The 13,775-nt window shown below is 53.4% G+C and overlaps 1 long non-coding RNA gene across 1 annotated transcript; it reads right to left on the bottom strand.

Annotated features, from left to right (window-relative positions):
- Positions 1-1,241: 1,241 nt before the first annotated feature.
- On the bottom strand, positions 1,242-13,242 carry LOC106841831 (uncharacterized). Its single transcript, XR_001400748.3, has 3 exons — positions 12,970-13,242; positions 10,834-11,096; positions 1,242-10,294 (listed from the first exon to the last, which is right to left on the bottom strand). It is a non-coding gene; the product is annotated as an uncharacterized lncRNA (long non-coding RNA).
- Between the last annotated feature and the right edge of the window lie 533 nt (positions 13,243-13,775).

Raw genomic sequence — 13,775 nt, 5'->3', positions numbered from 1 at the left:
TCCCCGGTGCCTGGGGCCTAGCGGCTCAGTCCTGTCACAGGCCTGGCTGCCGGGAAAGCATGACTTTGTTCTGGACCAGCGGTCATTGTGCCTGCCTTGCCACAGCGGGACAGCACCTGCGGTGGGGCCGCTGCAAGGGCCCTGGGCAGCAACTTCTGACCTGCCAGCTGCTCCCTCTTGGGAGTCTGCCCCCAGACACAGGAAAGGCTTTGCCAGTTAGAGGTCACCCTGCAGGAGACCCGGGGTGAGCCTGAGTCACAGGGCAGCAGAGGAAGCTGGGGCTGCCAGGGCTGGGAGACAGTGAGGAGGAAGACGAGAATCCGCCCTTCGGGGGCACACAGACCACCCAGTGACAACAGGCAATGAGCTGCTTACGACTCAGTGTGATGGGTGCCCTCAAAGGAGTCAGCTTCGGCTGCTGAGGAACACAGAGGTGCCAACGGCTCTGCATTCTGGGGCCACCTAGGTGGCTTCCAGAGGAGAGGCCCTTGAGGAGGAACTTGAAGGAGGGAGAGTTTGCCAGGAGCAAGCGGACTCATGTGAAGGGATCTGGGTCAAATCCCGCCACCGCCACTGTGCGAGATTCGCAAGCTCGTGGTTTCTTCCTCTGTGGAAGAGTGACGACAGCCCCACGTGCTAGGCTCATGGGATTCACAGCAGTAGAGCCAAAGGGCCGGCCCTGGCGTTCAGTCACAGGCAGTGCTCTTTCCGAGCATGGGGAGGCGCGCACTTCCTGCCCTCTCTCTGCTTTCCGTCCCCTCCTACTGCCTTGTCTGGGTTCAAACCCTCCTGGCCGGGGGTTTGCACCTAGGCTCTTGCCTGCGCCAACTTCACGGTTAAGTCCCTGGGGCCTCTGCCAGGCTCTACATGGACCCTGCCCAGCATGCCCCCTGACCAGCAGCCCAGGCCTGCCTTTGTCGGCTGCACCTGGATCTCAGCAGCTTGCAGGCTCTGGTGGCTTGGCCTGTCCAGCTCCGCTCCTGACCAGGCTGGGTCTGAGGAGCAGGGCAGAGTGGCAGGTTGGAGAAGGGAGCATTTGAGTGGCATCCCACGATGAAACCTCCAGCTGCCAGTTTCTGCTGCGTTGGGGAAGTCACCCACACTCTGTCCCCACCTTCCTTCTTCCTGATGCTCCTCCCAAACTCTGGAAGGAGGATTTATGAGCTCACGTCTCAGAAACGCTTTGAAAAGAGAAGCACTGAGCTTTTCCCCACAGCCCTCAATTTACTTTTTTCAGCATCCTCTCTGGGTTGTCAAGTCTCTGTAGTTATTTTTATAAGTAGCAATCTCTGGCTGCTTCCATTTTTACCCAGGAAACCTCCACTCCAGCTGGACCTGGCTACCACCCTAGAGGAGAGCAGCCACGGGGCAGAGCTGGCCCCCATTTCTCCTGACCAGCCCCTTCTTTCCAGATCCCTTCCACTACTGCAGAGCCCCCACTCACTGTCCCTTGTGTGCTTCCAATGTCACCCCGTCTCCCTGTTGCCAAGCTGAGATCTATCCCAATTATTCTCCCCTTCACACAGTGCCCACGTTCCCCAATATGGCGCCAACCTCCTCCGTGATCCAGCTGCTGCTCATGGCTCAGCCGCATCCCTTGCCTTGTCCCCTACCACTCCCTGGTCTCAAGCATCCTAAGCTACCTGCCGTTGCCTACAGTGCCAGGCTCAGCACGTTGGGCCAGGAGAGAAGCCAGTTCACAGAGAATGGAGGCTGGGTCTGGTGGTGGGCCTGGCCCAGCGTGGAAGGGGGAGCAGGCTCCTTGACAGACTGATGTGATTTTCTCTCCAATTCTCCCCACCAGAGAAAACCACTATCTTAAATTTGGTGTCTGGTATCTCTAGGAAAGGTTTTATGCTTTGGTTGTGTGCGTAGAGATATCTAAAGAATATACAATACTTTTGTGTGTTTTAGACTTTATGTAAATGCTAACTTGCTGCACATATCTGTATGAGATTTACCTGTTGGGGTTTTAGTCATCTATTCAACCAACTAAACCTGCTTTCTCGCAGCTTCCAGTCGTATCTTTCTATCGTGGTCTTCACAGGGGTCCTGTTGACTAGACATCCAAACAGGGGAGTGGCGGGGGCAGTCTAGGCTGCAGGAGCCTATTTATCGCTGACATTCTTGGGAACCGCTGGTGCAGGCTGGTAACAAAAAGCTGACGGACTTTTAATGGTGTCTTGGTCGGCTGGGGCTGCTGGAACAAAACACCACAGACCTGGGGCGGGGGGGGGGGTGCTTAGGCAGCAGACGTTTATTTCGCAGTGTTCTGGAGGCTAGAAGCCCAAGATCGATGTGCCAGCAGGTTCAGTTCCTGGCGAAGGTCGCCTTCCTGGCTGGCGGAGGCTGTGGGTAACCTGGGGACCTACTATTAGTGATTGGCACCTGCCGTGTGGCGGGGAGCAGGCTTGTGGGACTGAGCCCTGTGGGATCGGACACTGTCTCCAGGTAGAGAGTGCCAGAACTGAGTTACATTGTAGGACATCCTGCCGGTGCCGTGGAGAATTGCTTGGTGGGGGAAAGACCTCCACATATTTGGCGACCAGCAGTGTCAGAAGGGAAGTGTTCCCTGGGAAGGGAAAGGAGACACACGGGGCAAAGAAAGACCCAGTGGGGAAGAACTGGGCTCTCCCCTGCACAGGAGAGGAGAAAGCTGAGTGTTTCCGGTTGTCCCTCCCAAGGCCCTGTCTCCAAATCCCATCGCCCTGGGGGTTAGGGCTTCAACACACGAATTTGGGGCGGGGGGGACACAATTCAGTTCACAGCAAATGGTTTTATTATTTATTTTTAGACTCTCTGCAGACGATGCAGCCCTGTTGCCTCAGCAGGGAGAACCACCTCCCCTCCTCGCACCCTTGGTGCGCCACTGCTACCAACACAGTCCCCTTTAAAAACTCGTAGAGAAGGGACGCTTCCAGAGAAGACGTTCAGACCCCCCTCTGCCCTTCCTCCTCCCACAGCTGTCAGACTGCCCCGCCCAGGCCTTGGCCTCCAGGGTCCTCCCCTCCTTGAGTGCCCTTTGGGGCTCCTCTTCCCTGTTCACAATGGGGTGGGGTGGGCAACCACGTGTCTTTCAAAGCCCAGCTCCAGCTTCACTTTCTAAGCGACAGCCTTTCGAGGTGTCTCCAGGGGAGGGACCTCTGTCTCCATGGAACGGATCAGGCCCTCCTTACACCAGCTTCCGGCAGCCTACCCCGGACTCCACTTCCAGGAGGAGCACGTGCTTTGGAGTCAGACAAACCCGCCCCCAAATCCAGCTCAGCTGCTTATTAGCAAATTACTTCTGCAATCCTCAGAGTCCTCATCTGTAAAATGGGGAAGAATAATAGCCATCTCGTAGTATAACGGTGAGGATTTCATTAAATGGGACATAATATCCTTCCGTCCCCAAACTGGAGGGCAGGGTGAGAGAGGGGGAAAGGTATAATCAGAACACCAAAAGTCCTATTTGTAATTAACTTGGGCCTCACTTATATGAAATTTGATAAAACGTGGACATGAGTCGGCTGAAGGATTTCCTTAGCAGATCTAACGTAGAATTTAGCAGGAGGTAAGCAGCAGAGGCGTCAAGAGGCCAGGGGAGAACCAGCTCCTACTGGCCTCTAGGCCACCCGCGTAGCATAGACAAAATTTTGATAGTGTTGAACTTTGATGATTGCTAGCCAATCATTTATTTATGTATGTAACTGAAGTAAGACAGCTGATCCTTCTAAAGATATTTCATAATCCAGATTCCTCGCTCTCATCGTCACCGTCAATGAGCACTCCTTACATGGCCACCATTCAAAGGATACTGCTGGTCATCTCCCAGGATGGTGAGTGAGGCTCGACCTCTTTACTAAACAATAATATAATGTCTTACCTTTGCACAGTCTTTTCACAGATCATTCATTTAATCCTCACGGCAGACCCGTGAGAGTTTCCTTGTCAGGTGCTTTGCAAACCTCAGTGCTGTAGAACAGCAAGAGTTGACTCCTTGCTCATGGCCTGCAGTCGCCTGTGGGGCATCTAGACCAGGCTAGACTGCAGGGGGCCTCGGGGCTCTGCGCCCGGCTGACGCTGCTGGTTGGGTTGATGTCTGCTCCACACTTCTCTGCTCCTCCTTGGGCCAGTTGGTGTCCAGGGCATGTTCTCCTCATGGCGAGTGGCAGGGCCACGAGAGCGTGATCAGATGTGTGATGCCTCTTGAGGCCTTGGCTAGGAGCTGTCCCTCTGTCACTTCTACCCACATGCCATGGGACAAAACAAATCCACGATGGTATTAGTCTGCTCAGGCTGCCATCACAAAACAGCACAGACTGGGGGGTTTAGACAACGGACATTTATGTCCTCACAATTCTGCAGGTTGGTGGAGTCCAAGATCACCGTGTCGGGAGGTTTGATTTCTCCTGAGGCCTCTCGCCCTGGCTTGCAGACGGCTGCCTTCTTGCTGTGTCCTCACATGGAGCCTCGTTCAGGACTGTCAACTTCCCCTGACATTCTTGTTTCTGCCCAGAGGGGTGACTTACTGTCTGAAAGCTGCGGCTCCATCTAACGTGTTAGCAACAGCCTGTGCCAGGCGCTTCATGAATATCACTCTGTCAACACCTGCAACCACCCAGCCAGAGGGTGTGATTGCTCTCTTCTTATAGATGAGAAAATAGGGACTCAGAGCAAGCAACTTACTTCACAGTTTGAACGCCATGGGGCACAAACATGAAAAGGTTTTATTTTTTTCTCCAAATCTTTTAGAGATTTATACCAAATCTCCTTTCATAATCCCTGGTAAAATCTTGAGCTGATCTCATAGCTTTTTGGTTGCTTTCAGGCATTAAAAAAATCCCCCTGTCCAGTGTAGTTCCTTTCAAACCTTAATCTTGAACCGGATGAAATGCCCACTGCCTGCCTTCTCCCCACCAGCCTGCCTCCAGCCGGGAGCCCTGCCCCTCCTCACTCTGTGGTTGCCGCCCCCTCCCCCCCCCCCACTGCGTGGGGACTTGGAGGGGGAGGGGGAGTGGGGAAGGATCTTTCTGCTTCACTGGGCGTTGGATTGCAGCTTCTTCTTCTGTGGGTTTTGTGGGTTCTCTATTGCTATTCTCAGGATGGCAGGTGTCCAGATGCCACCTCCTAAGAGTAACAACGTTGGGCCCCTCCCTGTCCTCTCCTCAGCTCACTCTGACAGCCACAGTCCCTTCACGTGGGGCTGGCTGTCTTGGGGGGAAGTGCTGGTAGGACAGCCCAAGAAATCTGGTGCCCTGGGCACTCATGGTGCTGCTTAGGCACACAGGCCACTCCACGCAGCCTCTCCGTCTTGCCCCAAAGCCTCTCTCCAACATGGGAATACGCTTCCTGCAGGCACCTCCCATCTCACAGGGTGACTCTCCTGCAGGGCTTCCCTTGACTGAGGAGGGGAGAGCCAAAATACTCCCCAGGACGGCGCTCCCCCAACACGAGTCTCATCTCCCACTGGCACGGTGTGAGGTGGCAGAAAGGCCAGGTGTGGTGGGGTCGGGTGGAGCTGAGGTGGGACGTTAATCCTGTTAGTGTCACGTACTTATTTTTACTGGAGGGAAATTCACGTAACACAAAATTAACTATTTGAAAGTAAACAATTCAGCGGTATTTAGTACATTCACAACGTTGTGCAACCACCATGTTGATCTAGTTCTAAAACTCCTTCACCCCAAAATAAACACCCACCCCCACGGCTGGTCACTCCCCAGCCCTCCTCCCCAGCCCTGAAGATTAGCTGCCTGACTCTCGGCTGTTGGGACCTAGTGACTCAAACACTCCCTGAGAATTCAAAGGGATTAAAGTACGAGCTGGGATTTTTAGCCAGAAACCACTAGTCCTTTGCTTTCACCAGCTCTCTCTTAACAGCCACAATTGCGCTCAGCTCCCGTCGTTAACAATCAGATCCCGGCCGTGGTCTGTCCATCAGGCAACAGCCATTTAGGGAGCATTTTCCATGTCATATAGTGTCAGATGCTGCAGGAAATGGAAAGAGAAGTACATGGTCCAGTGGAAAACCCACCACAAGTGGATCCCCACTCGGCTGCCAGCTGACTGTGTGTCCTTAGACATTATTTAGCCTCCCTGGACCTCCATTTTCTCTCTCTAAAATGGGTGGTGACATACTACGTAGGCAGTTTGTAAAACTATAAAAAAGAAAAATCAAGGCTTAGATGAGACCACCTTTAAGATTCCTTTGTGGCTGAAAATCATTAAAAGGCTTAATTTTTGCCTCTACGTACGTGTCTTTGCTTCCATTGTGTTTTTGCCTCCACACAACGAAGCAAACAAAACAAACAAACGTAGAAAAAACTAAAAAGAGTTGAGTGAAGCGCCAAGCTGTGGTGCAGCGATGCCGAGTCTGGAGGAGCCCAGAGACGGGAGGGGGTCCGTGCCCTGCGAGGGATGCTGAAGAAGCAGTTCGTGTAAGAAGCGGGCTCAGCAGGGCGAGTGGGGACCAGGACGGCCGTGCTCCCAGGCTCGAGCGTGCGCGCGGGCGACATCTCGTGGGGGGAGACTGTTCAGGGTCAAAAGACCCTCAGGAAACAGGTCCACCCCATGCAGCGCGCGGAGCTGGTTTAAATCCTGAGCCAACTGTATAACAGACGTCTTCGGAACAGATGGAGAATGTGACTGTGGAGTGGGTGCTAGACCACCGTAGGGACTTCTGCGCATTTTGTTAGGGGCGTTAATACGTGAACGTAGGTGGGAAGAATTTAAATATGCTTGTTATGTGAGAAACCCTCATTTTTCAGAGATACATACTGAAATCATTCAGCAACATCATGACGTCTGGGATGTTTTGCCCACAAAAATAAGACTAGACGAAGCCAGTGTGGCGGAGCGGCAGTCACCGTGCAATCTAAGGGACGGCGTCCGCGTGCGTGTCGAACTGTTTCTGTGAGTCAGGATCTACCCAGCAGGAAGACCACCTGCGTATTTAAAGCAGAGGGACTTGAGGCAGAGTGCTGGTTACACGGGAGCTGGAGACCGAGGAGGCCACAGGAACCCGGGGACAGTGTCAGGCACCGCCAGCCCTGGGCAGAGGCGCAGGAAAGAAGGCGCGGTCCCTGGAGCCCGGGCCGGGCCGCCCAGGGGAGCCGCCACGCAGGCCTCTGTGGGCGCCGGAGCCCCGGCCGCAGCCGCTGTGCAGACTCCGCCCCGCCGGAAGGGAGGGACGCCCGCTGCTCCCACCCGCCGGGCTCCCGCCGCGCCCGCTCTGCGCCAGGCCGAAGCTAGAGCAAGCGAGGCCGTCGGGGGCCGCCCGCCACGCAGAGCGGAGTAGAGGACGGGCAGGTGGGCCGGATCCCACCGCCAACAGGTCCAGGGCCTGCGCGGCGCTCTCTCTGCGTTCGTGCCGCATTTTTAAAAAGGAGGGAAAAGCGATCTCCACCCAAAGCAGGGTTTGCGCACTGACATCCGATCCCCCAAGGCTCGCCACGGAGACCCCCTGCCCCCACCAGCGCTCTGGATAGAAGGCCCCTTGGGACAGAGGAAACCTCAGTTCCGTTTTACTGCAGCTGCTTGTTGCTCAGATAACACCTTTCTGACAAGTAAGCCAAGAGCATCTCTCTGTCAGCACTGCCTGTCGACAAGGACCCAGAAAGAACCAGCTGCTGCCACTGCAGGACCATCAGCCTTGAGAGGCGTGGGGATTCGGCCCGAGCCCCCCCAGTGGTCCCGCTGGCGACCCACCCCAAATCCATTTCCCATCTTCCTGCCAACACAATTTCGATTTTGTTGCCTCTGGCAATGCGCCCAGCTGAAAATTTACTTCTGCAGTTCTGGAGTTACTGGTGGTCATGTGATCAAGTTGTGGCCCACATGAGGCAGGTGGAAGTCCTCGGGAAGGGTGATCTTTCCAGAATAAAAAAACAAGTCTCTTTGCTCTCCCTGCTTCTTCCTGGGTGAATACAGATGCAATGCCTGGTGAGGTAGCAGCAATCTGGTGACCATAAGGACTAAAGTCAGATGCTGGAGCAAGAAGGAACCTGGGATAATGTGATGATACATCTTTGAGCAGCTGCACCAGCCCTGAACTGCCTACCCCTGCGCTTCTTGTTAGGTGATTAAAGCCCTTGCTTAAGTCACTCTTTGTTGGGTTTTGTGTGATTTGCAGTTGAACACATACTTTGACTCAAAGCAAAGAAATATGCTTTTACTCAACAGAAGGAAAAGAAGGAAATAAATAAGGCAGCTACTGAGGAAGAGGCTAGCAGCACTGTCTCTATGCCCAGTGTCAGGCACACAGCAGATGTTCAAGAAACAGATGCCCATAACTGTGTAGGTGGATGTGGACTGCGTGTGGCCATCAGAGCAGTGCTCCTGAGGAGGGTAAAGGCTTCTGGCTGTGAGGCCACTTCCTCCACCCCCTCAAAGGAAGCCAGCAGCAGACATGACCAGGACAGCTGACGTCATCACAGTTATCTGAGGATAAGGATTCTCCTGAACATCCTGGTAAAAATGCAAGTAATGCACAAGGAAGGACAATGCACAGGTTTATTCACCACCCAACAGATAAGAGGACTCGGAGGGGACAGGTGTGGTACACACACTCCAAGGTGACCCCTAAGAGTCACACCCTGTGTAGTCCTCCCCTGAGTGTGGGAGGAATCTGGGACTCGCTTCTAAGGAACAGGATATGGCAAAGGTGATGCACTGTCACTCCCCTGATAAAATTGCAATACATGGCAAAGGTGATCATATAAGTGTGTGTACACACGCGCGCACACACACACTCACACGCACACTGCTCTGACTGCAGTGAGAACGAGATTCTTTTGTGCTGACTTTGAAGAAGGAAGTTGTCATGTTGTGAGAGGGCCACTTGGCAAGGAGCTGTGGGCAGCCTCTAGGAGCCGAGAGAGGCTCTTGCTGACAGCCAGCAAGAGAACAGGGACCTTAGTCCTCCATCTAAGGGGATGAATTCTGCAACAACCTGAACGAGCCTGTGAGATCCTGAGGATGGTCAGCAGCATGTGCCCAGGCTCTGAGACCCGCCCCAGTCACGACCCCAGATAAGAACGCAGCCCCACCAGCACCTTGATCACAGCCTGTGGGTCCCTGAGCAGTGGACCCAGCTAGCATGTGCCCAGAAACTCTGAGATATATAATAAGTGTGTGTTGTTTTAAACCACTTTGTGGAAATTTCTTAGACAGCAATAAAAAACGAATATAATGGGATAGAAAACAAAGACCCTTTGGTGAAAGAGAGGAGTCTGTGAAGGGTCTTCCTGGGACCCAGCCCAGGGAGGGTAGATCCGGGGAGAACACTAATTTGTTCACTCACTGAGTGGCCACAGTACAACTCACCAAGGGCCACTCCCGTGTGCCAGGCACGAGGTCACAACATGAAGCTTTGTCTCTCCCACCCCAGTTCTTCGCCATGTGGCCACAGCAGCCACTTTCCCACTGCACACAGGGGGGACGGGAGGGAAACAGAGTCACATGTGTTGAGTCCCCATGACGACCTGGGCACAGGGCCAGACACTTTACCTGCACTGACTATCAGTCATCACTGTGACCCATAAGCTGTGTATTAACATAATCATTTCATAGATTAAAAAACCCAGGTCACACAGTGGCAGAGCTGGGATTCTAAGAAATTAAGGCAGCTCCTCCCATGTGCAGCTGGGTGAGAATTTGGCTTAGACAGAAATCAGGTCATCTGAGCTCCCGTGGCCTACTTTATCAAGCCACAGCTTCCTCCTCCTCTTCTTATCAGAAGCACATTCTTAAAAGAGCTAAACTGTTATGCACTAAAAAAAATACAATCTAGGAGTAACTTACAGCAACTTTTAAAAGCAATAAATGTCTCGTGCGCCTTTTTCCCTCTTCCCTGGTCAGCATGGTCTTCCCCTCCATAAAGATGTGATTAGAGAGCTCCTTCAAATGCTTTCCAAATTCGAGTCTGGTGTCGACACCCCTCTCGGCTGCACTTCACTGCACGGCCTGAGGATTTGGTGAAATAACGCAGACAGAGCATCGGGCCTTTTTCCTACACAAAGCTTTGCCATCTTCTCTTTTCACTTAACACATGTACTCGTCAGAGTCCTGGCAGGAAACACACTCACTCCGATGGTTCAAATGAAGAGTCGTTCAGTGAAGGACGATTTACAGAGACGTGGACAAGTTCAGGGGAACCAACGAGGGACGCCGAGGCAGTCAGGAGCTGGCCGCAGCAGACGCTGTTACACCCTCAAGGCCCAAAGGGCAAGGGGAGAAAACAGCAGTACCAGAGCCCAGAGAGGGCTACAGCTTTAGCAGGGGGCTGCCCAGTGGAGCCGTAGTCCTGGAGGCACTGAGGCAAGGAGAGAGTGGAGTTTACACACAGGGCCTCTCTCCTCCCACCCTCCCATCTCCCGATGGGCTCTCCCATTGGCTGAACCCAACTTGAAGCCAGAAGGAGGGGAGTGGGGATGAAGCAGTCTCCTGGGGTCAACCTCCCGGGGTGCAGAGCAGGGCGGGAATGACTCCGGAAGGGCAATGGAGAAGAATTAGCTTATTATATTGTGAGCACTATCTCACGTCAGTAGCTGTCCCTTGAAGACAGCGTTCTTAATGGCTAAACACAGTTCACCACAGGGTGAGCTACAGTTTATTAGTATTATTAGCAGTAGTAATATTAGAGGATACTTAGATTGGTCTCTGTTCAATGGCTGCAACAGGTATCTTTGCCCATAATTGTTTTTCTACGCCCGCAATTTTAAGTGACTCAGTTGACGGGGGTCTCTCCACAGCTCATGGGCTTGGAGAGTCCAGGTGATGGAGGCCCAGTCCACCCCCAGCCATCTCAGGGTCCCTGGAAACCACCGTGGGGGGCGGGCCACCAACTCTCACCTTTCTTTGCCCAGTTACAGTCGAGAGAAGGCTTGGGCAGCGCCTGAAAGAACTGTTCTCCAGAAAATGCAGGGCTGGGCCCAGGTAGGGGGGCAGATGGCTGCCCAGCGGTGGGCCCGCCGCTCACGAGGGTGCCCACTCCCTGGCAGGCGATTCAATGAGGAGGCGCTCTCAGCATCCTGGGCGTCCACCGGCCGTGCTCCCCGGGGCTCCTGGCTTCGGGCTGTGGCAAACTCGCTCCCCCTGCTGGCCAGCCAGGGCATCTGCGGGAAATAGTGCCCAGCCTGGTTCCTGCCTGTCTCTGCACTAGCCACCCTGAGGATGGTCACCAGTATGTGCCCCGCTCTGGAAGAGCCCCCTGAAACGTTCCCATAAGGCTTTGAGCATTCAGGGATGATTGGATTCACCTCCCTGAGATAGAGAACTGTCTTGGTTAGACCAGGATCTCTTGACACTGGTGGAAATTTAAACTGGCGTACATGTCAGGAACCTTAAAATTTTTGATTCAGCCTCACCTCCTCCAGGAAGCCTTCCATGACCACTCCCCCAGCCCCCCCAGTGTAATCTATGTGGCCCTCTTCCCTGCAACTATAGCATTTTTGCTTGTCTCTGACTCAGGTGACCAAGAAAAGTAACTTTTATTTTGCTCTAATTTTTTACATTTCTATTTTGAACTCCAATTCCACCAAGAAATTGTAGTAACTTGATTTCAAGTTTCTCCCTGCCTTTTCCCTAGGATTATGTCCTAGAGGGAAGAGGAGGGACAGGGAATTATGAAGGGCCAAAAATAGGGACGTGCAGCCCCAGGTCTCTTAGTCATCTGTCCTCGCGGGCACCTGCTGAGATGCTCCTGGGCAGCAGCAGGGGAGTCCCCACCAAGGCCCCGCATTCCCAATTTCAGGCTCCTTCACTGGGTACATTTGCGTTCCTGGGACTCCCTCTGTGGCCCCATCGCTTTACAGGAGCACCAAACTTTTTGAAGGAGCAGCTAAAGAAAAGAAGACGCCAAGCTCTTTTCAACTCCTCCCCTCCCCCGACCTGGTGCCTCCCAGGGAAATGAGGCCGAATCCCCTCTGCTCTCACATCCCCTCGCACCACCTGGAGTCCTTCCCCAGCCCAGGGGCTCAGCTCAGCAAGCAGGGCCCAGGGCCCACCCTGCCTCTCCTGCCCTCCAGCTCCTCCCGTCCCGCCGCCGCAGCCCAGGGACTCAGCCTGGGCAGGAAACCGAGCTCTCACTCCCCAGCGGTTTCCTCCCTCCCACATCTTTTGTCCATGCCCAAGTGACTCTCTTCCCCTAAAGGTCCAGAAGGGCTTTTGAAGAACAAAAGCCAGGAAGCCACTGATTTTTTTCTGCTTTCTGCTCTCATACATCTTCTCGTCTTCCCGGAGGCAAGGAGCACAGCGGTTTCAATGGGGAGAAGAAACGAAAAAGGGAAAAGGGGGTGGGGGATAGAGGAGAAATCGTCTAATTCTTCAAAAATATCCTGGCCCCGTACACAACTGATCTGTGCCTCCTCCTCCTCACAGGAGGGGTAGGGGGGAGGAGGGAGGAAGAAGGAAGGAGGTGGGGGGAGAAGGGAGGAGGTGGCACCCAGCACAGGCCTGGCCTGTAGCAGGTCCCCAGCCAACGCGTGCCATCAGTAAAGATGGTAAGACAGCCAGAAAAGCAAGGAGGTGAAAGACAGAGACAGTGAGAGGCAGAGAGGAAACACACAGGGAGAGAAATGGACCAGGAGAAAGTGCCTTTTGTGAAATGAGCACCGGACTAGGAGCTGGGAGACCTGTGTACAGGGGGACCTTTGTGAAAGATGACATGAGTGGAGCCATATTAAAGTAGAGCCGGGGCAGCCATTTTAGAGGAATCGCCTTATACGTCTTGTTTTCTTTATCTTCCAAACTGGACCAAACCACCAACACTCCAAGAAGTCAGTAAGGACAAGAATATCCTGTTTGTGAGGACTGATAAACTCGACTTTGCTGATGACCGAATCGCTAGCCAATCACTGAAGTACGAACCCGGCCCGACCTCGTCTCACACCAATGAACTCCTCCTTCCTATAACGCACCTCTCCTCCCTTTTTCCCATAAAAACCCTGAGCCCCTCTCCTGTAAGCAGGACACTATTTGGGTTTCTACCTGAATCCGTGCTCCTCAAATTGCAATTCTTTGATCCCAAATAAACGTGTTGCCTCTTAAACTGGTTTCTGTTTTGTCGGGTGCCACCTTTGCAATGGTGCCTCAGTCCTGGCCTGGTCTTAACAGGGAGTCTGGGAGCCAGAGGAGAGAGAAGAGACCATCGTCTTTGCAGCTGATTCTGCCCTGTGAAACTCAGCCAGTGCTGGGTGTGACTGTGGGCAAGCACTTCACCCTTCTAGAAGGCAGGTGCTCATCTGTGAAGCAAAGATAAGAATTTCCACATTGTAGTGTTGTTGTGAGGATGACATGTGGCTAGACGTAAAGGGACCCACATGCTACCTGTCTGGCACATGGAGATGTGCATTCTCCCCAGGTGGACAAGCCATGGCTTTAAATGTCTGGGACAGCCAGTGACAGTGCCCCGGGAACTCAGGTCCCAGCACAAGGTCAGTCATGCGTTACTTAATAATGAGAATACATTTGGAGAGATGCATCATTAGGCGATTTTGTCGTTGTGCAAACATCATAGAGAGCACTTACACAAACCTAGATGGCATAGCCTACTACACACCTGGACTATGTGCTGCTAATCTTACGGGATCACTGTTGTATATGCAGTTTGTTGCTGACCGAAATGTCGTTATGCGGTGCATAACCGTAAACTGAAGATACACGATGCTTGGCTGGGAAGTTGCGGGCCTGCAGACTCCCTCCGGCTCCCTCTGGTTCTAGCTTCCTTTTATTCTCCCCCTAACTTCCATGGCCTGAGTACACTGCTTCCTGTCCCCATCTCCTGTTTCACTGAC

Source organism: Equus asinus, chromosome 4 (genome assembly GCF_041296235.1).
Source record: "Equus asinus isolate D_3611 breed Donkey chromosome 4, EquAss-T2T_v2, whole genome shotgun sequence".
Lineage (NCBI taxonomy): Eukaryota > Metazoa > Chordata > Mammalia > Perissodactyla > Equidae > Equus > Equus asinus.
This window is presented reverse-complemented; position numbering and strand designations above follow the sequence as displayed.